Here is a 21,205-nt window from a genome sequence, read left to right on the forward strand (position 1 = left end):
TTTCTGTTGATATAATTGACATGTTGCGACTTTCAAACATGCAGACATTTTTGAAACCATAGCTTTTCTGCAGTGGACTTTTTTTTTTATACAATATGTAGATGGGATTCCCCAGAATTTCATGTAAAATGCAGCATTTTTTCATTGTAAAACGCAGCATTTTTTGCTGCAAAAATGCATTTTGGCAATATGGAGCTTTAGCTTTAGTTAACCGTTTTTTTTATTTTGGAGGTAAGGACCACATATCTCTGATGCTATTTGTATAAGTACCAGTAATGTACAAACTTCCCATATCTCTTTCCATTCTCCATTTAATATTGCTCAATGTACGGGTTTGTTGCTTGCCTGTGCATGTGCAGATGCCTTCGCCACTGCCCCAGATCATCTGAACATGCATATGGCATCAGATAGCCAGAATTAAAAAGAGCATGCTTGTAATGCAACCAGCACTATCTCGGTTTACCCAATATTCAGATACACATACAGAATATTGCATAGGTCATTTGCTGTACTCACCGATCATGTATCTCAGGTGGGTTGGTTTACCATTTAAATATCGAGCACACCGTCTCACTCATGTGCAGGATGCCGGCACCTATGAACAACATGTGAAGTGGACCCAGATCAACAGGACATTACCCCGGATGAGTAGCTTTGTTTCACTTATAACTATACTGATGATTTAGGCGGTATTTGTATGAAATGAATTGACATCTTGGTGGCGTTATATGAATCGTTATTAGAGATGAGCGAACAGAGTTCGATTGAATAGGTATTCGATTTGATATCAGGCTATTCGAGATATTCAATTCCAATCGAATACCACACGGCAAACGCAGTTAAAATTCGTATCCCCTCCCACCTTCCCTGGTGCTTTTTTTACACCAATAACTGTGCAGGGGAGGTGGGACAGGAACTACGACAATGTAGGCATTGAAAAAAAAATAGGAAAAAGCCATTGGCTGACGAAATCAGGTGACCTCGGATTTATAAGACTAGTGTCAGCCATGTTTGTCTCAGTTGAGGTTTGGAGAGATAGGGAGAGACATCTGTTGAGGGTCAGATAGAATTGTAGGTTCTGTTAGGCAGGAAATCCGAAGAACAACAACAGCTCTTTTCAGAGCTATACTGCAGCAAGAAGAGATATACGGCTCAGTGTATCCCCCAAAGAAACCGACGTTGTATACAGCAAATCTGTGTATAGTAAATATATGCTGAATCCAGCTTTCCTGGTTGTATTCCACTCTCAAACAAGCTGAACCCAATCAAAAGGGTTTGGGGAGAGCTGGACCGCAGAGTGAAGGCAAAAGGGCCAACAAGTGCTAAGCATCTCTGGGAACTCCTTCAAGACTGTTAGAAGACCATTTCCGGTGACTACCTCTTGAAGCTCATCAAGAGAATGCCAAGAGTGTGCAAAGCAGTAATCAAAGCAAAAGGTGGCTACTTTGAAGAACCTAGAATATAAGACATATTTTCAGTTGTTTCACACTTTTTTGTTCAGTATATAATTCCACATGTGTTAATTCAAAGTTTTGATGCCTTCAGTGTAAATCTACAATTATCATAGTCATGAAAATACAGAAAACTCTTTGAATGAGAAGGTGTGTCCAAACTTTTGGTCTGTACTGTATGTATATATATACGGACACAATGGTATATACAGATACCATTATATTATTTCTGTGCAAAATTGTCTCATATCTTTATGTATATCGAGACAACATGGGTTTTCTTTCAGCTACTCATTCCTTGTTTTCACCTGACAAGTGACCTTTACACCTCACTGATCGAGGATATATCTCCTCTGTATTTCACCTAGCCATTTATGTTGTGATGTTGTTTGTCTATATAATCTTGTATCTGTTCTGGATTTATGTCTCCTGATGAACTCTCTGATTGAGAGGAAAATACGTCGAGTTTCATTCATCTTTCCATTAATTTTATTGATTGTTGATTTATTTCTTCTTTAGGTGGTGAATTATGTTGTATTTTGGTTATCACATATAATTTTAGAAGTATGGTATGTATATTAAAGGTTATTTTTAAGGGATTATATTCCGATTGGGTTATACTCCTTTGCGTATTGTTATACCCCTCCAGAGGGTCCGTGCGTCCTACATCACATCACTGAAAATTGTAAGGATGTTGCTCACTCTATTCACTGCAGCAAACAGTACTTTCTGGAGGCTGAAGGGAAAGGTGGTCTCCTGCTGTGGACAGGAGGGGAGATTGGTAAATTGGGTAGTCTAGTGAGATTCACCCGGAAATCTTGTTTGGATCAAACTCCGCTGAAATGAAACTGCTGTTATGCTATGAGGGCTATGAGGTTTCTTCAGACCCTGTAGCATATTGATCGGAGGCCCATAAGAGGTGAACAAGCTTAACATTTTAATTCCAGTGCTGGTTTATGAAAGTTACAAAATGCAAATTGATGGTTGGAAGGAATGTATGCTAGAGGCAATGATGCTTGAATGTTACATCATAAGTAGACTAAGCAAAATTCTAGAGGTGATTATGTTAAGTAGCACAATCAAATAAGCCACTGTCAGGTAGCACAGGTCAAGATGCAGTACCATGGAGTAATCAGAAACATAGTCAGATAAGGCAAGGTCAGAGCAGGTCAGCTAGCAAAACAATAAGTAAGAAGCACCTTTAAGGACAAGATGTCCTTAAATGTGACTGGCATTCCTACCTTCTTAGCTGCAAGGGTGGCTATATACAGTATATTGAACTCTTATTCTCATTTTATCCAGTGATAGGTCATAAAAAATATAAATCTACCATCTAAAATCTACCATGCATGACTGGCTTAAGAGTTGGTGGCCAAGGGGGAAAAAAAAACTTGTTGCTGGGTACTATTCAAGTAACAGCAGCAACAAACAAAAAGATATTTAACCATTTCAGGACTTGGCAATTTTGTCAGGTACAAGAACAGACAAACTTTCAGGGTTCCCTTAACAAAGTCTGTAATAAGGCAAATCACGCATCGGGCCTTGCTCTGTTCACATTGGTATGGTATTATTATCTTATTGGTAAGTCATTTGTATTTTTCCCCTTCAACTTGTGGATTCTCTAGTCATTACTAGGAAGCTTTTTTCATGAACAGTTACTGTTTACATCTAGGTGTTTTTATGTTTATTGTTTTGCATATCTTGCACATGCCACATTGTATGACATTTGTGCATACATTTCTATAACTATGTACCATGTTTGTATTGTGGTATCTCTGGTATTGACCTTCAGAGTCTCACCCCCTTACTAATATACATGTACTGTATGTTTACGTATATGTTTTATTCATGTGATTTTAATGATCATTAATAAATTTGTCTGCATTTTATTACAAGTGTGGGATTGCCTTTTCTAAAGTTAGTTGTTTTCCAATCCCATGCATCGATAAATTATTTCGTTGTTTATACTCTCGGGGCTTTGCCATACACATGGTTTAAAGGGATATAACATTTTTTTCCTTTGAGTTATTCAAATAATTTTTTGCACCTTTTTAGGTGATAAATAGGGCTTTATTTTTATGGTTGTGATGGTGCATTTTATTCTGTTTACACTGGATGAAGTTTGGGCTGATATTTTTAGTGTTATAATATTGCTTGGTGGTACTTTATGTGAACTCCTTTTGTGCATCTGAAGGATGCAGATGTGAGATCTACCTTTGTGCCACATGCTGGAAATGCCACCTTCAGGGTTCACATCCTCCTCTGCTCTAGGGAAACTATTAAAGAGTTTGCCATATAAGCAGGGGACTTGGTGAGGAGAGCATTCAGGGTCCATTCACACGGAGGAAAACGGTGAGGAATTTGGTGTGGAATTTCAGCGCTGAAAAAAAAAGCCTCCCATTGACTTCAATAGGTTCCTTTTTCTGCTAGAAGATTGCTGCCGTTGATGGCCTGCCGCTGAACTTGTTCCTTGCACCGTGCCTGTGATTGTTCCAGCATCTCAGCAGCTCGCTGGGATGCCATATAATGAGTGTGTTGTTGGCGTCAATGATCTGCCTGCTCTGGCGTTTCGGCTCCTCTAATAGCCACTTGACGCCTAGCTTGCTCATATATATGTAGGATGTTCAGTTCAAGCATGAAACATATTGTGTATGCTTTAGTATTTATATATTTTTTTAGTATGATTTGATTGTTTGTCAGATATAGACAATTTAGGCCTTTTTTACCTGGAGTTTGAAATAAAACTTGGAAAAAGCTGAGGGCCAGCGTATATATCCAGGTTTTTCTTTACTATAATGACATGTTTGGGGTTATTTTAAACCTACAGGATTCCTGTCTTTTTTTTCTTTTAGCTAACCAGTACCCTACTCTGCGCTGATGAGAGACAAAAGCCTAGAAACAGTCGCATCGGAACCTCTTTTTTCCAGAGGAGTCAATCTGGCTTGGCTCATTATAAAGAGGATAAAACCAGATATTAATCTATAGGGAGATACATTCCAATAGGTGGTGCTACGAGAAAATTACTATTTTTCGCCACTGATATCTTATTTGAATTTCTTACTGATGCATTATGGATGCATCAATCCAATGAAAGTCTATGGATCAGTGATAAAGGGAGACATTCATGTGACATCTGCTTTCATGGACCCAAAGATATACAAAATCTAGGAAATGAAACAAAAAACCCCCAGTTAATTTGCTTTTAACAAATGTGGAAAGTGGATTAACCACAGGGTGCACACCACCCACAATTGAGAAGGCTGGGGTGCTGTCCATGAATAGCACAGACCTCACAAATGCACAGATGTAAAAGTGTAAATGAAGACTTGAGGTGCAGGAGTTAGCAGGAAGGACATTTTTCAATTTATTTTTGTCTCCGCACTTTCCAAAAGCTCTAACTTTTTAATTTTTCTTATCAAAGAGCCATATGAAAGCTTAATTTGTAAGTGGCCATTTTCTTGTGGCCGGCGGGCATGCGCAGTTGACTTTGCCCTAGGCCCGAAGCCTAGAAGTTTGAAGCCTATGCCAGAAGAAAAAGAAAAAGATGGAGGTTGGCGCTGGAGAGATCTCGTGCAGCATTGGGGATGCTCCCAGTGCTGTTTGAGAGCTGGGGACTGCCCCCAGTGCTGTGAGAAAACTCATTTGCATAATGACAAAAAACGGGATTTCTACCGAATGGCAGCACGGAGAAGACATCTAATTGTAGGAGAAGAATAGCCTTTCTTAAGGCTATTCCAATGTGTTAGTGATAAAAAAAAATTGCATTTTAATGATAGGATCCCTTTAATAATCTTATTCCTTTGAATTATCATTATATAAGGTTTGATTAAATGTCATTGATATACAGTAACTGCTTATTGATGTAACAATTTGATATAGCTACAATAATCATAGAAATATATATCTAACACATTTCCACATAATGTACATTATTGAGAAGTGGGATTATTTATTAACATATGGACCATAGTATCATATTGTATATTGCAAACATTGTAAGTATGTAACATTTTCATTATATTTCCCTTTTTTCTCTTAAAGACTTTTGTTATGAAACACAACCAAACATTTCCCTTGCCTATGATGGTTTTAATAAAAGACATTGTAATATCATTTTTTATTGCAGCTGAGGGCAATATACAAATATTTTGTGGCGGGTAGAAAAGGTGAATAATTAAATATAAATAAATAAATAAAGATATTTTCAAAATAGAACTAATGAGTCTGTAGAAATACAATGAAGAACAATTCCCACCCTAACACTGGGCAACTTTCCAAGTTTTGTTATAAAACTGAAGACCTACATCAATTAGCAGAACAAAAAAGAACAGATGTTCAAGTCCACCGTGAAACTGACAGCAATGTCTCTACATTACAAGAGATGTGTTACACATTGCATAAAAAAAAATGAAGCTCTTGTTGTGAATTCCAATCTCAGCATTTGGCAAATGATTTGCTTATGTCATTAACTTAGAATTAGTTAGGGAAGAGTGAGATGTTACAATGAAAACAATGTGTAAACATAGAAGCCTTCAACAAGTTTCTGAGATACATAGCTGATGTATTGGGTTTTAAGTAAGCAAATAAATGTCAGTTTATACACTCTTGACTGATTTATAATGAACAGTTGAGTGAAAAGTTACATATATACAGTAAGCTATCTTTTTTAAGTTATGTATACCAATGTAATTCTTATATATTATATAAGTATTGCATTGTCATCATTTACAAAATTATAAAATAACATTTCATGTTTTATTATCTTCATTCCATTCATATGAAATACTTAGTGTTTCGCATCTGGGGAATAAACTTAGAATTTTCCTTTCTGATATTTAATACCTTTTATATAGAGTATGCAGTCATAGCACATTACAGACAGAACCTGACATCCATTTTGTTCTTCTAAAACAAGATGTTTGTAACTTTTGTTTATGGTGACCATTAAGTTCAGATAATTGTCATTGAATAATGACAAGGGTGTTCCCTGTTCCATTTATCTTTTCTCAATGTAGGTTCTTATATCAGGCATGGTATATTAGGTTACCATCTTCTTTTTTTTGATCACTCACATCTATTCAAAACCCCTCTGTATGGGCAGCCAGGTTTGCAAGGATTGTGCATGCGTTAGTGTGAGTTTCTTCTGGATACTCTAGTTTCCTCCCACATTCCAAAGGCATACTGATAGGGAATTCAGATTGTGAGCCCTGTATGGGACACTGCAGAATTATATGAGAGAAATAAATAAAACATACTTTTCTTGCAGACCCAAAGATAGAGGAGGAATTGTTTTTTCTGACTCTGAAACTTATTGCTTGGCCACATACTTGTCTGGAATCATTGTCTGCTGATGTCACATTAGGTTTTGTGAAGGTCCACCCAACAATAAACTGTGAAGGTCCACCCAACTATATTGCTTTCTGCTCCCTTGTCTTGTCAATCTCAGGTATTTCCTATTCCCTCACCCTTTCCTGCATTTTAGGCACTCCTGAACTTTCCCCTGGATTGGTAGGCCCAATTTTAAGGCTTGGACTTTCTCTAATTTATGCTATGCTAAACAGTTCAGGATGGGAATGGTTGCCCCTCTTTTCAGACCCTTAAAGCTACAGTGAAGCGAGTGGCCCTCAGCACATGAACAACTTTGCAGTTACTACTTGTCCACTCTACCATTCATTTTATTTTAGATTATTAATATTCTTGTAGCGTACCCCCAAAAAAATTATCATATAAACTCAGAGTAGGGGAGTATAACCTACCCAAAATGGGACGTATTAAAATATATCCTTTATTGGTTCAGTTAAAATACCCAAAGGAACAAACAAAAAAAATTCCCCATTAAAAAAGAAAGAAAGGAAAGGAGAATGGACGGAGTAGTGTGTCTCTGAAATTGCTATGTCAATAGGACAGCATTCACACCTAGCAGCTACTAGAGAACCACAGTGAGCAATCTGATTTACTTGTATGGACTCTCACAACACTCCTGCACTTGTGTCCATATCATTAACACTTTGCTGTTCACTGGTATCGGTGTACTGCTAGGCTAGTCTTTGCTTTCTGATAGCTAATTCCTCCTTCTTAACCACTATTGTATTAACCCTTTTCTCATGCTAATAGTGCACTAAGTAACTTGTTTGTATAGCTGAGTAGGGAGAAGTTTACTGACTCACATATATCAGGGAATCATTCAACTAACAATAGGGCAAGCTAGACACTTATCTCGCCCATTCTACCACCTCAATCTGTCACCTGACCGGTTTCAATGTCCCTTTACTATCGGACACATCATCAGAGGTGTCATTTCTATTGTTTCTTTCTGACACTGGAGTATGCTTTGTATATTCAGTATAATTTACAAGGAAGTTCTCATTCAGAATTATCTAATAACCTCATAAAGAAATAATTAGAACACTTAATTGGGCAAATTAAGGGAATGCAATTAACAATAACAGAGGCAATTGCTTGAAATTTAGTAAGGGCTTCTTGTAAAGTAAAAAGGATTTATGTTGAATGATAAATGCTAGTCATGTGGATAAGTGAATCAAATTTGTTTGTCATATTAAGAAGGGCAAGTAGCAATTCAGATGGTACAGAGACTTCTTGGCTCTTACAAATTCTCACTATCAATTGCCAACAATAGGCATAATGCCAACAAAATCCCATTGCGAGCACAAAAGGATTAACAAATCATGTGGCAGAGTTCAGACTTCAAACACTGCTTAATCATGAGTTGATAACATGCTATAGTCTTTCTTTTGTAACTTGCGATTGTTCATATCTGTTTAATTTATAAATAGAAAAGATTAATATCATATACTATTGTAAGGAGACAGACATCATTGTAGTCAAAAAAATGCCATATTTATGTAAGAATATTTAGCACTTATTCAATATGTTATGATTTGCTAATAATATACCTAAGCTAAGCAAGAGAATTTTGCTACATCTTTCAACTATTTGGTTGAAAAGTCATTAACCCCTTCCTGCCCATGACATTTTTTTTATTTTAGATTTTCATTTTTGACTCCCAACCCTCACAACTTTCTTCGATTCTTCTGTTCACAGAGCCAAATGAGGACTTAATGTTTGTGGAACAAATTGTTCTTTTTTTAATGGTACCACTTATTATTCTATACAATGTACTGGGAAGCTGGAAAAAAATTCAGAATGGAAGGAATTGGAGAAAAAGTTATTTATCTAAAATAACTTGTCACCTGTATTCTATGTTTCAAAATGATTCTGGGGATAACAAATTTATATAGTTTTACCTTATTTTTCGGACTATAAGGCACACGTAAAATCCTATGATTTTCTCAGAAATCAAAAGTGCGCCTTATAGTCCGGTGCGCCTTATATATGAATTAATTCTTCACTTACAGCATCGGTTACCACAAATGGATTGATCATTACAGCCACCATAGTCAGGAGCCTCACTGACTGCGGTGATATGTACATCTCTGTGCGCAGGAACCCCGTGGAGTATCTACCCCCAAAAATACCTCCTGTTAAGAGACTTGCTTATGATGCCGATTTTAAGCTAAAAGCCATAAATCATGCAGTAGAGCACGGAAATAGAGCAGCTGTGAGAGAATTCAACATTAGTGAATCTGTGGAGCATAATTGCCCTATGAAGTGCCCCATGAATATGCCCTATGCCAGGTAAAGAAGACCAAACTGAGTTTCCAAGGAAACAAAGCAAGATGGCTACAGTTGGAGGACAAAATAGAACAGTGGGTTATTGAACAGAGAACCGCAGGCAGAAGCGTCTCCACCGTCTCCATTTGACTCAAAACCACAGCGTTAGCATGCAACATGGAGATCAAGGAGTTTCGAGGAGGTCCTTCATGGTGCTTTCGTTTCATGAAAAGGCATAATCTCTCCATCCGCAACAGAACTACTGTCTGCCAGCAACTGCCAAAAGATTATGAAGAGAAGCTGGCCATTTTCCGCACCTACTGCATAACCAAGATAAATGAAAAGAATATCCAGCCAGAACACATCACTAACATAGATGAGGTCCCCCACACTTTTGATATCCCCGTAACACGTACTGTTGAGAAAACAGGGACTAATACGGTATCTATATGTACCACAGGAATCGAGAAGTCATCTTTCACTGTAGTTTTCGCCTGTCAGGCTAATGGCCAGAAACTACTACACATTGTAATTTTCAAAAGGAAGACTTTACCAAAAGAAAAGTTTCCCACTGGTGTAATCGTCAAGGCTAACCCAAAGGGCTGATTGGATGAGGAGAAGATGAGTGAATGGCTAAGGGAGGTCTATGTTAAGAGACTGGATGGCTTTTTCACAAATCCTCATCCTTATTGGTCTGTGACTCCATACGCACCATGTGACCAATACTGTCAAAGCCCAAGTGAAGAAAACCAATTCAGAGCTTGCCGTCATTCTGTGTAGATTAACCAAAGAGCCCCAGCCACTAGATATCGGCATCAACAGGTTATTTAAAGTGAAATTGTGAGCTGCATGGGAGCGCTGAATCACAGAAGATGACCACACATTCTCCAACACAGGGAGGCAACGCCGGGCAAGTTATGCCACTATGTGCCAGTGGATCGTGGATGCCTGGAATAAAGTTTCAGTCTCCAGTGTCACCTGAGCTTTCAGGAAGGCTGGAATAATCACTGAAGAGCTAAGCAGCAGCAACGAGACTGACTCAGATACTGATGAGGAGGACCTGAGCATGCATGATGCTGAAATCGCCCAACTGTTAAATTCTGACCCTGAAGATGAAGGATTTCATGGATTTGTGGTGGAGGAATGAACTGAAAAAGTATGTGTTTTGATTTGCAGTTACAATTGAACAAGTTGAAAGTTATTGTGAAAGAGTTGAATAAAGTTTGATTTAAGTTCTGAGCTTTGTTTCATTAATGCGCTGCGCCTTATAGTCCAGTGCGCCTTGTATATGAACCTAGACGACTTAGCAGGTGCTCATTGATAATACGCCTTATAATCTGGTACGCCTTAGAGTCCAGAAAATATGGTATTTATCCTCTTAACAAAAATTTAAAACTGCAAAAAAAGAAATTTCCTAAATGTCGCCATATTCTGACACCCATAAATAATTTCTGTGTATGGGATTGCATACACCTTTTTTTTTTTTTTGCGGGGCCAGGTGTATTTTTTAGAGATGAGCGAGTAGTATTCGATTGAATACTACGGTATTCGAAATATTCGTACTCGATCGAATACTGCTAGCTATTTGCAGTAAATATTAGATTCAGAGCCAGCGTTGATTGGCCAAATGCTATACAGTGCTTAAGATCGGACCACAGCAGTCTCCATTGTGGTCCGATTTTAGACTCCGCCTCCTCACAGACGAGCCTCCGGCAGGGCCAGCGTTGATTGGCCGAATGCTGTACACTGGCCAATCAACGCTGGTCAATTCATTCCTATGAGAAAAAGAGTCAGCTCCCTCATAACAGCAAGCTGCCAGCTCTGCTGACTAGCAAGGACAAGTCTGCTGCAGAACCAGCGTTGATTTGCCGCAGGCTCGCTTTTGCTAGCTGGGAGAGCTGGCAGCTTGCTGTTATGAGGGAGCTGACTCTCTTTTTCATAGGAATGAATAGCCAAAAACTTTAGGTGACTTCAGCCTCTTACCAGCAGAGTTTTAGGCCCTTTACCTTAGTTGCGCCTTTCACCAGCAGTGTTTTTGGCCCTTGGAGTTAGCTGAGCCTTGCACCAGCAGTGTTTTTGGCCCTTAGAGTGAGTTGAGCTTCTAACCAGCAGAGTTTGGTGAAATCAGGGTGGATTCAGCCTCTAACCAGCAGAGTTTGGTGAAGTCAGGGTGGATTCAGCCTCTAACCAGCAGACTTTGGTGAAATCAGGGTGGATTCAGCCTCTAACCAGCAGAGTTTGGGGAAATCAGGGTGGATTCAGCCTCTAACCAGCAGAGTTTGGGGAAATCAGGGTGGATTCAGCTGCTAACCAGCAGAGTTTGGGGAAATCGGGGTGGATTCAGCCTCTAACCAACACAGTTTGGGGAAATCGGGGTGGATTCAGCCTCTAACCATCAGAGTTTGGAGAATTCAGGGTGGATTCAGCCTCTAACCAGCAGAGTTTGGTGAAGTCAGGGTGGATTCAGCCTCTAACCAGCAGAGTTTGGTGAAATCAGGGTGGATTCAGCCTCTAACCAGCAGAGTTTGGGGAAATCAGGGTGGATTCAGCCTCTAACCAGCAGAGTTTGGTGAAATCAGGGTGGATTCAGCCTCTAACCAGCAGAGTTTGGGGAAATCAGTGTGGATTCAGCCTAGAAGGATCAGAATTGAGCAACGCAGATTGTGGAGGAATATGAGGAGGAGCTGTAGAGGTTGAGCGCAGACATAACAATTCATGCTGGGGTCCTTGACACTGGTGAATACGAAAATGATGGGTCTATCCAGTGGCTGTTCATTTTGATGAAAGTCAGCCGGTCGGCACTCTCAGTTGACAGCCGACTGCACTTATCCGTGATGATAACACCGGCTGTGCTGAAAACCCTTTCAGATAGCACGCTGGCGGCAGGACAGGACAGCACCTCCAAGGCGTATAGGGCAAGTTCAAGCCACAAGTCCAACTTCGAGACCCAATACGTGTAGGGCACAGAGGGATCGGAGAGGACAGGGCTGTGGTCGGACAGGCATTCCCGCAACATGTGCCTATACTTTTCCCGCCTGGTGACACTAAACCCCTCAGTGGCGGGAGTTTGGCGAGGGGGTGCCATTAACATGTCCCAGAGCTTAGACAGTGTACCCCTTGTGGGTGTGGACCGGATAGCATTTGTTCACCTCATGAAGGAACTGCCCTCTCTGCCGCCAACGACATTTGATGGAAACATCTCCATCACGTTCTGCACCAATTGCTTGTGGCAGTCATTAATGCGATTGTGCCTCCCATCTACTGGAATAAAAGACGAGATGTTATTTTCATACCGGGGGTCAAAGATTGCAAATATCCAGTATTGGCTGCTCTCCATTATTTTGACTATGCGCTTGTCACTTGAAAAGCACCTCAACATGAAGTCAGCCATGTGTGCCAGAGTGTTACTTGGCATGACTTCGCTGCCCCCACCAGAAAGGTCACTCTTCATTTCCTCCTCTTCCTCGTCCTCCTCCTCCCTTTTGCCCCATATGCGCTGCAAGAATGGGACGCATTGAACTTCCCCGGTAGCCTCCTGTGTCACAATCATATCATCTGCCACGTCTTCATCCTCCTCCTCCATCATTAAACAATGTGAAGTGGACAAGTGTGTGGAACTACTCTCCTGCTGTGACGGTTCTGCTGCTATGCCTGACTCCTCAGTGTAATCTGCGTTATCCCTGATAGCAATGAGGGATTTTCGCATCACACACAAGAACGGAATTGTTACGCTCACTAGTGTGTCGTCACAGCTGACCCTCTTGGTGGACTTCTCAAACACCCGTAGGATTTCACATAGGTCTCCCATCCATGGCCACTCATGGTTGAGAAACTGAGTGAGCTGACTTTGTGGTACCCTAGGGTTTTGAGGATGATACTCTATCAAAGGTCTCTGCTGCTCAATCACTCAGCTCAACATATGATATGTTGAGTTCCAGCGTGTGGGGACGTCACACAACAACCGGTGTTCGGGCAGATGTAGGCATTGCTGGAGTTTTTTGAGGCTAGCAGCGGCTACTGTAGACTTGGGAAAGTGGGCGCACAAGCACCTCACTTTCACCAATAGCTTGTGCACATTTGTTTATGTCTTGAAAAAACGTTGCACCACTAGGTTAAAGATGTGGGCCAGGCATGGAACCTGTTGGAGGCTGGCAAGCTCCAGAGCTACTAACAGGTTCCTGCCGTTATCAGACATGACCATGCCTGGGCCCAGGTCAAAACCATATTGCTGTCTCATCGAGGAGGGCATCCCTCACCTTGGAGGCAGTGTGCTGTTGGTCCCCCAAGCTGATGAGCTTCAGCACAGCCTGCTGACGTCTACCCACACCAGTGCTGCAACGTTTCCAGCTCGTAGCTGAAGCCATTTTATCGGCAGCAGAGGCGGAGGAGGAGGGTGTTGTTTCAGAGTCCCTGCCAAGAATGATAGGTGGGGAGATGAGGTACACCGGCCCAGTTTGTGACCCAGTCCCAGCCTCAACTACATTCACCCAGTGTGCTGTCAGTGAAATGTAGCGTCCCTGTCCGCATGCACTTGTCCACGCATCGGTGGTCAAGTGGACCTTTGTGCAAAGTGTGGAACTTAGGGCCTGCCTGATGTTGAGTGACACGTGCTGGTGCAAGGCGGGGATGGCACACCAGGAGAAGTAAAGACGGCTAGGGACGGCATAGCGAGGTGCCGCACTTGCCATCAGGTCCCGGAAGGTTGGAGTTTCCACAAGCCGGAATGGCAACATCTCCTGGGCCAGGAGTTTGGAGATGTGCGCATTCAAGGCTTGCGCATGTGGGTGGTTAGCGCTGTATTTTTGCCTGCGTTCAAATGTCTGAGAGATGATGGATTGCTGGGAGGAGGTGCATGATGGTGCAGGAGAAGGAGCTGAGAAAGGAACAGGGAAGGATGAGGGAGAAGTCCCCAAAGTGGCGGAGCCAGATGTTCCTGGCTGGTGCTCTGGACTGCAGCACCAGCACTGGCAACAGTGGGAGAGGCAGTGGCGGCAACGTCGGACGATGATTGCCCTGTGTTTGCTCTCTCCCACTGAGACCAGTGCTTGGATTCCAAATGACGGCGCATGTAAGTGGTCGAAACGTTGCTCTTTTCAGAGCCCCTACTCAGTTTCGAGTGGCAAATTGTGCAAACCGCACTATATTTGTCCTCCGCGCATTCCTTGAAAAATCTCCACACCATCGAGGAACATGCCTTCGATTGGGGAGTTTTTCTGGGCTGGCTATAATAGGTAACATCTTGGGCCATTCTGGGTGTGGCCTGGCTTCAGCGAAGCAGTTGACCTCTGCCTCTAGACATGCCTCTGCCTCTAGCTACCCTCTTTGGTGCTGCATCTCCCTCAACATCGACACTGCTTTCCCCAATTGACATCCCCCCTGTCCAGGTCGGGTCAGTGTCCTCCTCCACCTACTCTGCCAATTTCTCTCTTGCCTCCTCCTCCTGCACACCGCACATGGCAACAGGCTGCCCTGATGGCAACTGTGTCTCATCATCGTCACTGAGGGTGGGTTGCTGGTCAACCACCACAAAATCAACAGGAGATGGAGGAGACTCCAGTGCTTGGTCATCTGGACACAGAAAGTCATCTGGTAGCTCCGTGAAATCGGGAAATGGAGGGGCAGGGAAAGTTGCGATTACTCTGCTGGGAAGATTGGGCATTTTGGGAGGAAGGCTGACCAGAATGTTGTGTAGGAGGAGGAGTTGAGGTAGAGGCTGACTGGCTGGTGGATAATGTGGTGGTACCATTATTTGCCAGCCATTGTAACACATGTTCCTGGTGCACGGGCCTACTTAGGTTTGTGCCCTGCACCCCACTTAATGTGGCCAGCAAGCCGGGGACTGTGGAGAAGCGCAATGCTTGCTGCCCCTGCCACTGTGACAACCTGGATGAAGCGTATCTAGTCTGAGAATTAGAATGTATAACCCACTGCTTTTTGGGGGGTACACAACGTGACAACCTGGATGAAGTGTATATTGCCTGAGCATTAAAATGAATATCCCACTGCTTTTTGGGGGGTACACAACGTGACAACCTGGATGAAACGTATATAGTGTATATGGGCTGAGAATTTCAGTGTATACCCCTTAGTTTCGGGGGGGGGGGGGACACACTGTTGAACCCTGGATTAAGCGTGTGTAGGGTATATGGGCATACAATTTCAGTGTATCCCACTTAGCTTAATCCCCACCGCAGAAAGCTGGGTTGAGCAGATACGGCCTAGCTTAATTGCTGTGAATCCCACTTTAGCGTTTGTGGGTAGACACTGTGCCAAGCTTGTTTCAGCTTCTCCCTTTAGTGTAGCTCTTAAAAGAGCTGTTGTGGTTCTTCTTCTTTGACATTCCTGCCTAGCAGAATCTAAAACCTAACTAGCCCTCTGCAGATGTCTCTCTATAACTAAGTGCAAGCAGAGAATGAATCGGAGCTGATGCCGCCTAAAATAAAGTAGGCAACCATGAAATTTCTATTGAAAAAAAAGTAGTAGTTCTTGTTAGTCTTAGTCTGGTCCACAGGATAGCTGCTGAATTTCTCAGTGGGCCCCTAAGCCAGGAAGCCTTGTGGGCTCCCAGCCCCTGCAAGAGTGGTACAATCACTGCACTATATACAAATAGGCAGCATATTGTATCTCACGCAGTCTATGCTCCCTTTAAATAAACTGCGTAGAATATTTTACAAACTACCCAATTTAGTATACATGCATCGGTTCTTTGAGATGACATCTGGACACAGATGTAGGACAACCAGTACCCTTCTTCCTGAGCCCCCATCTCCTTACTGTCACTGCAGGGCCCCCATCACCAAACATCATGTTCACAGAGATAAAGGGACCCTAGTCAAAGGAAATAGGGAGTCAGAAGTCTATTGAGAGGGCACTGGACAGAAATGATCCAGGGTGAAGGCTATGTAGCAGGATAATACTAAATATAAGTGTATCAATACAATTTTAGGAATTAGTAAATGAGAGACTGTTAATATTTGCATTTCACTGTAGAGTGGGCCCCCAGAATGAATTCTACTGGTGGATCCTAGGTACCCCAGTCTGGTACTGGTAGTAGTAGTAGTACAGGCTGTTCTAAAGAGGTTACTGACATTGTACAGAGTGACACCTTTGCCTGAAGTTAGTCCATGATTTTTTTTCATGTTCTAGATCTACCCAGTCAAATATGCTATTGCTGTGAAGTGGAAGCATCTAAGAGTAACAACAGCGACAAAATGGTAGACCATGGTAGAGATGGAGTAATAAGAAGTTGGAGCCATAAACATAACATAAAGCTCTTTTGCCCCAATGCAAAATCTGTATTGGGCTCCTACCTTGTGCCATTTAGAACAATAACATATTTTATGTGCCAAAGAGACATTTGGGACCCCCTTAGGGTCCAGGGCCAGGCACAGAGTAAAATTGCTGACAGCCTGGTGGAAACTTCTGCTGAATAAACATAGTCTATTTTCTGTTGCTTTCTTTACTACACTGTTGAAAACTGTACTTAGAAGTGATATCAGCACATGAACTGTGCATCAAGAGCTTCATCAAAGCTGGCCAAGAAGCTGCAGGCAAGCCTGATATTACCATGTGCAATGCTAAGCTTCAGCTAGAGTGTTATAAAGCACACCACTTCTGGACTCTGGAGTTGTAGAAACAAGTTCTCTGGAGTAATGAATCTTAATACTCTTTCAATTGTGGAGTGCAATCAGATCCAATATTCTGGATGATGGCCCTTCTTTTTATGTGGACATTTGCCAGCTTTTAAGGACTGCCAATATTGTACCAATCTAAAGCTGAAAACACACAATGGGACCAATTTATCAAGACATGTTCTTTGTGTGCCAGTTTTAATCCTTGTGTGTTGACATAAGATGTGCCAAAATTATTAAGAGGGTCATTGAAAGATTCATACTATTAGGCCCTAAACACACAGCAGGTGAAAATGCCCATTTGACAGCAGTTTCTGTAATTTTTGTCGTTTTGAAAACACATTGATTTCAATGGAGTTATTCACATCTGCTGTCATTCGACTAAAGTCTAAAGTATATGCGGGTTCCATGAAAACGGAAGTTCCACAGATACAAAAGGAACTTGAAAAAAACTGAATGTTGTATCCATTTTTCACAGCCAGATTTTACAACATTCTTGTGCATATAGCCTCAGGCTTGTCCTCTCTTCCTAACCCCATTTTATCTAAAATCAATTCAGTACAAAATACCAAACAAATACGACCTATCAAAACCATGACTTTCTTCACCTGTCCATTCCATGCGTTCAAAGATGGTATAACCATAGCAGTCAAGTGACAAAGAATAAGGGCGGGTTCACACCTGCACCCGGTTTCCGCTTTAGGCAATCCGGCAGGTTTCCGTCTTCTGCCTGAGAAACTGGACAGGGGACGGAAACCCGGCAGTCAGTTTTTAAACCCATTCACTTGAATGTGATTCATCTCACTGCATAATTCAGCACACTCAGTTTTGAAGTGCTTTCAATTGCAAGTAATAGAGTTAGAGAAAAGCGTTCCACCGTATACATTAGTCGTACGCTTTTTCAGCTTTGAAACAGATGGGTATAGGTGAAGTATTCATGATGGCCCTAGCAGCTCTATATTCTTTTATGCACGGCCGCAAACTAGCGTGGCGCATACGATCCCCGCTCCCATTGAAATGAATGGGAGCGTGTACGGCACGCGAAGGGACACGTGCCACATCACGCGGCATGTTACACCGTGTGAACGAGCCCTTAAGATGCTTCTTCTTCCTCGTTTATTATATTTGTTTCATACATTACCTATTACTCTCCCATCTGCGTTTTTCACTTCTGTGAATGGACTACTCACTAAATTTATTTGGGCAGGAAAGAAACCTCGCCTCTCTCATACAATTTTGATTAGACATAACTTGTTGGGTGGTCTTGGAGTCCCAGATATTCAGGGAAATCATATTGCTACCCTTGTGTCTTTATTAATGAACGGTTTGTCTAGGGAGACAGATCTTCATTGGACACATATTGAAAAATCTTATTTTTCAGCTAAAAGTTTTAGAGACATTATATTTGCCTCCTTTGTTCACCTTTTACTAAATACTCTGTCTCTGCTTGGAAATATGTTCATTCACAAGCAGTTAGACCAGGTATAATAGACTATTCTATGATCCCTATCCGAATATTTTCAATTATGGTCCCATTTTTGAGTATGGAGAGCTGGATTGCTAAAGTGCTGGCCAGTTTAAATTATTTGTTTCAAAATAATATTCTTAAGGATTACGCCTCTCTGTCCAAAGAATTTGATCTGCCCAACAGGGATTTTTATAAATATCTACAATTTAGACATTGCATACAAACTTACAATTATTTCAAAGTAAGCTGTAACCCAGAAGTTATACTTTTTCTTAAATTACCTTGTCGTGGTCTAAGACCTATTTACTATTCTATTGATTCTCATTCATCCTTTCAAAAGAGTCACCTGATTCATCTATGGGAGAGAACACTTGATAAAAGTTGGTCTAATGAAGAATGGCAAGCCGCTTTCTCACTGGTACATACCTCACTTAAATGCAGTTCCCATATAGAGACTGCATATAAGGTTACCCTGGAATGGTATTTTTCTCTGGCCCGTTTACATCAGATGTTCCCCAGTTATTCCCCGGCATGTTGGAGATTATGTGGGGAGAATGGATCTCTATTTCATATCCTCTGGGACTGCCCCAGGGTAACTGAATATTGGAAAGAAGTTTTTTATATTTTGGATAAATTAATGGATGGTTCTGTGCCTCGAACTCCCCAGACAGTTCTTCTCCATTTAGAACTGAGTTTGATCCCATCTTCAAATCAAAAATTAATATGTAAGATCTTAGTTATTGCAAAACTAGTAATTGTTAGGAGTTGGAAACAACCTTCTGCTCCTTCTGTTTGGGAACTCTTAACTCATACTCATACCTATGAACAAACAATAGCATTGGGAAATTTGTCCTTTGCCAAATACAATAATATTTGGAGAGTTTGGAGAGAAAGCTCATATTGTACCGCCCATTAATATACTATATGGTACTGTAGTTATTCTTCGATTATTACCATCATAGTTATTGGGGCGACTTGAGCACGACACTGGGGTTATTCGATCCATATTTTCGAACTTGCTTTAATTTACTGTGACCTTCCTTTGATTTTCCCTTTCCTTTTTGTTTCTTGTCTTGTCTTATGTTTTCCCCCTAATATCTACTTATTTGAGAATTAATGTAACTTAATTACTGCTTTTTTGTATGATTGTTGTACTATAAAAAAATTAAATAATCCCGTAATAAAAATTATTTAAACAAAAAAAATGAGTTAGAGAATATTAGACCTTATGTGTGTGACTTCATGAACTACAGTGTTTGCCAAAAGTATTGGCACCCCTGCAATTCTGTCAGATAATACTCATTTTCTTCCAGAAAATGATTGCAATCCCAAATTCTTTGGTATTATTATCTTCATTTAATTTGTCTTCAATGGAAAACCACAAAAAGAATTGTCAAAAAGCCAAATTGGATATAATTCCACAGCAAACATAAAAAGGGGGTGGACAAAAGTATTGGCACTGTTTGAAAAACCATGTGATGCTGCTCTAATTTGTGTAATTAACAGCACGTGTTACTTACCTGAGGCACCTAACAGGTGGTGGCAATAACTAAATCACACTTGCAGCCAGTTGAAATGGATTAAAGTTTACTCAACCTCTGTCTTGTGTCCTTGTGTGTACCACATTGAGCATGGAGAAAAGAAAGAAGACCAAAGAACTGTCTGAGGACTTGAGAAGCAAAATTGTGAGGAAGCATGAGCAGTTTCAAGGCTACAAGTCCATCTCCAAAGAACTGTGTCTACCGTGCGCAGTGTCATCAAGAAGTTTAAACCCCATGGCACTGTGGTTAACCTCCCCAGATGTGGATGGAAAGAAAAATTGACGAGAGACTTCAACGCAAGATTGTGCAGATGGTGGATAAAGAACCTTGACTAACATCCAAACAAGTTCAAGCTGCCCTGCAGTCCGAGGGTACAACAGTGTCAACTCATACTATCCGTCGGCGTGTGAATGAAAAGGGACTGTATGGTAGGATACCCAGGAAGACCCCACTTCTTACCCAGAGACATGAAAAAGCCAGGCTGGAGTTTGCCAAAACTTTCCTGAGAAAGCCAAAAATGTTTTGGAAGAATGTTCTCTGGTCAGATGAGACAAAAGTAGAGCTTTTTGGGAAAAGGCATCAACATAGAGTTTACAGGGGAAAAAAAGAGGCTTTCAAAGAAAAGAACATGGCGGAGGTCCCTGATGTTTTGGGGTTGCTTTGCTGCTTCTGGCACTGGCTTGACCGTGTGCATGGCATTATGAAGTCTGGGGCTCTGATTATTATACTCAAGGGTCTGAAAAGACCCCCGAGTATAATAATAGCAGTAGTGGGTTCGCAGCATGAGCAGGCCCAAGGAGGTAGGTAAATAGGCTGCTACCTGCTGGGGATACTCCAACAGGTAGAGGCCTATTATAAAACAAAAAAAAGTATGTTACTTACTGACGTCACAGCTGCTCCCACTGTCGCTGCCTCTTCCCTTCACCTAGCAATAAGCTGTCTGCGTCTCAGCGCAGGAGGTGTGATGATTCCATCTGCGCTGAGACGCAGGGGTCTAAACCAGCCATAGACGAGAACTGGGGGAGGTGTTCCTCCCTGCTCTCACAGTACAGTGCTATGGGTGCTGCTGTGAGGAAGGGTGTTCCTGACTGACTGTCAGGAACGCCCTTCTGATGGTGAAGAGCTACGATACTGGCACCGATAGTTCTTCACCTAGGGCACAGATCGTGAAAGCCGACTTTCAGCTTTCTAGTGGTATATAAAACCACATGTGCCCCAACTGATGAAAGGTCCTCTTTAAGGCACAGAAGCAGAATATTCAACAGTGGTCAAGTCGATAACCCAAATCTCAATCTAATTGAACATGCCATCCACTTGCTGAAGATAAAACTTAAGGTAGAAAGACCTGCAAATTAGCAACAACTGAAGACAGCTGTGGTAAAGCATCATGGATCAAAGCATCATGAAACCCTGTTTTTTGTAATGTCCATAGATTCCAGACTTGCATGCAAATGATTCTCTGCAAAATCATTTTATTTATGG

Source organism: Leptodactylus fuscus, chromosome 5, assembly GCF_031893055.1.
Source record: "Leptodactylus fuscus isolate aLepFus1 chromosome 5, aLepFus1.hap2, whole genome shotgun sequence".
Lineage (NCBI taxonomy): Eukaryota > Metazoa > Chordata > Amphibia > Anura > Leptodactylidae > Leptodactylus > Leptodactylus fuscus.